Source organism: Borostomias antarcticus (genome assembly GCF_949987555.1).
Source record: "Borostomias antarcticus genome assembly, chromosome: 18".
NCBI lineage: Eukaryota > Metazoa > Chordata > Actinopteri > Stomiiformes > Stomiidae > Borostomias > Borostomias antarcticus.
In genome coordinates, this window is record NC_140251.1 from 7,248,293 (window position 1) to 7,250,841 (window position 2,549).

A 2,549-nucleotide genomic window follows, 5' to 3' on the forward strand; every position below is an offset into this window, starting at 1 on the left:
GACGGAACTGCAGTGGACTGGAGACCCTCACGCTCAGGAACAGCGGACTCCTCCTCTTTCTCCTCCTCCTCCTCCTCTTCCTCCTTCTCCTCCTCACACAGACAGCATGGCGGATGTTCTGCACCCCTCTGAGACGGTGGACCGGGGACGGGCCGGCCGGGCCGGACTCCACACTGCAGCACGTCACCGCGGCGCTGGATATGCGCGTCCCCGGGAACTGGCCCCGCCCCCACACATGCGACTAAACACTTGTACAGTGAAACACAGCAGCAGCAGCTCCTGAGGCGTTAGAGAGGAAAACATGGTCTCACTCTACCCTGTCTGTTGGATTCCTTTTTTTTCTTCCATATTTTGTCGTTTTTCTTCTTCTTTTTTTACACGGCGGGAAAGTTCCGCAACGCTAAAAAGAAGCGGCGCTTCACTGTGGAGCTTCTCCCCGGAGGATTCTGGGAAAAGTGTACATAATGTAGTAATAAAGGCCTTTTATAGATTTATATTTTGGTGTCCAGTTACGCTTGTGATGGTTCTTTCTTGTTCTCTCGTTGATTCTCTGTTCCCCTCTGGGGGTGGAAATTAGATTAGGACTTTGTAAAAGGATATTCTATTTCAGTTTTTTTCTCCTCCTCTCCGCCTGTTTTCAAGTTCGTTTTCCAGGCTGACCTTTTCGGAAATCTAATTTGGATTTTTCTCCCCGGCCTTTTTTTTTCTCCCATCACAACACAGAACAGGGACATTTGAACTATCCATTGGATTTTAGCAGCGAAGCATTGTGGGAAATGCCCATGTCTTCGGTCTGTAGACCCGGTGGAGTATCAGAGAGCCTGGATCAGGAAGGAGGGGCTGTCTCGTCTCTCTCTGCCCCTCGGTACTGGTCCAATCAGATTCAACCACTGTGAAATACAGACACAGCTGCTTGATGGTAAAGACTGCTCCTCTGCACAAGCAGCTCTTTTGGATGAGGATTGGTGGTCTTTGTGAGGGGAGGGGTCTCTGCTCTTCTCTCCTCTGCTCTGCGGACTGTCCAATACCCTGCTTGTGCGACTTCTGTGCTCAACATTGCATCATCCCTAGTCGTGGTTTGTAATGTTTGCCCTACCGTCGTGGCTGTCTGTGACTGATAGGCAGAGGTTACACGGTTACCTATGAAGTAGGCAAACGGCTCCATAACAACCGTCGTCATGGTCTGTATGTTTTCCTTTCTCTGGTCCTTCACGGCGGTCCCTCTGTTGTCTCCACTCAGGAACTGGCCTGAATGACCCCTCTCCATATTCACATCGGACCATGTAGCAAACTATGTCATCATCACTGAGGATATGTACAGTTGTTGATATTTCAATAAACTGTTTTTTTTTTTTTATATAAAAAGACATTTCTCCTCCAGCAGTCTGTAACGCCTTCAGTTATACCAATCAAATGTGTGTACTGTATACATGTGTAATTTACTTATTCTAATTATTCTAAAGACTAACCAGTTAAATGCCACAGTTGGACCTGCTACTGTAGGCTGGTGCATCTTGGGAGTCAGGCATGGCAAGTGTGAGAACAAGCTGGTGCTGTGAGCCCTCATGTACCTGAGTCCTGTGATTGGTCAGTCGAGGACATGCCCTCTGTGTGGTGCGTGTCCACGAGAGCTGAACGGTTCTGCTCTGCTCTCCTGAAAACAGGAAGCTCCTGTAGGTCTGTAGGGGCCACTGCTCTGCTCAGGCTCTGGCTGCATCCTGTCTCAGGCACTCTCAGATGGCAAATGGAAGTGCATCTGTAAATGGCTGTAAATGTGCCCTGATATGAGTTAACATCTGCCTCTGGAGGGACACACAGAGGACATGAGAGGCAGTCGTCTAGGGGGGCACTAAGGGGCCAGCAATATTCGTTTTTAACTGCTCCGTTTCTGGTTAAGGGCAAGTCTTACTGGCACTTAATATCTAGCTTTCATTAATATTTGAGGTTTGCACTTTCAATGTCCCCGGTATGTCAACCACTGTGAGGCCATTACCTTATACAAGTACTTTAACTCCAGACTCGCCGGTATGTTCAACATGGTGACATTACCATTAAAACTCAAGCTGTATACCGAGTGACATGATAACGGTAAGTATTAAAAAGGGAAAGCCATCTAGTCCCCCACTTGAGAAGTATGACGCATTCGCATGCTCTTCAGCTCTGTAGTGGTCTTTTGACGGTCGAGTACTTTTGGGCGGGTTGAGATGAATTCCCCCGTCCCTCCACTCCACACCCGGAATCTTAGGGGGCTGTCTCTCTGTCTCTCTCTCTCTCTGTCTCTCTGTGAGCTGCCGCCTCTTCAGGGATGTTGTTGTTGGATTATAGAGGCGGGAGACCGGATGCTTTCAGCACGGAGCCCGTCGCCGTGCTCTGCTCTCACGGGTTCGTTTGTTGCGGCACCACGGTCTTTTCTTCTCCCGCATCCCTGAAGTGTGCACTTCCTGAGTGCGTTTTGTAGGAAGCCTCTTGCCGGAGAGCGGCTTTCTCCCTCACTTTAATCAAACAGCGGAATAACTGGAGATGAAAGGACCCCGTAGCCAGGCCGGACA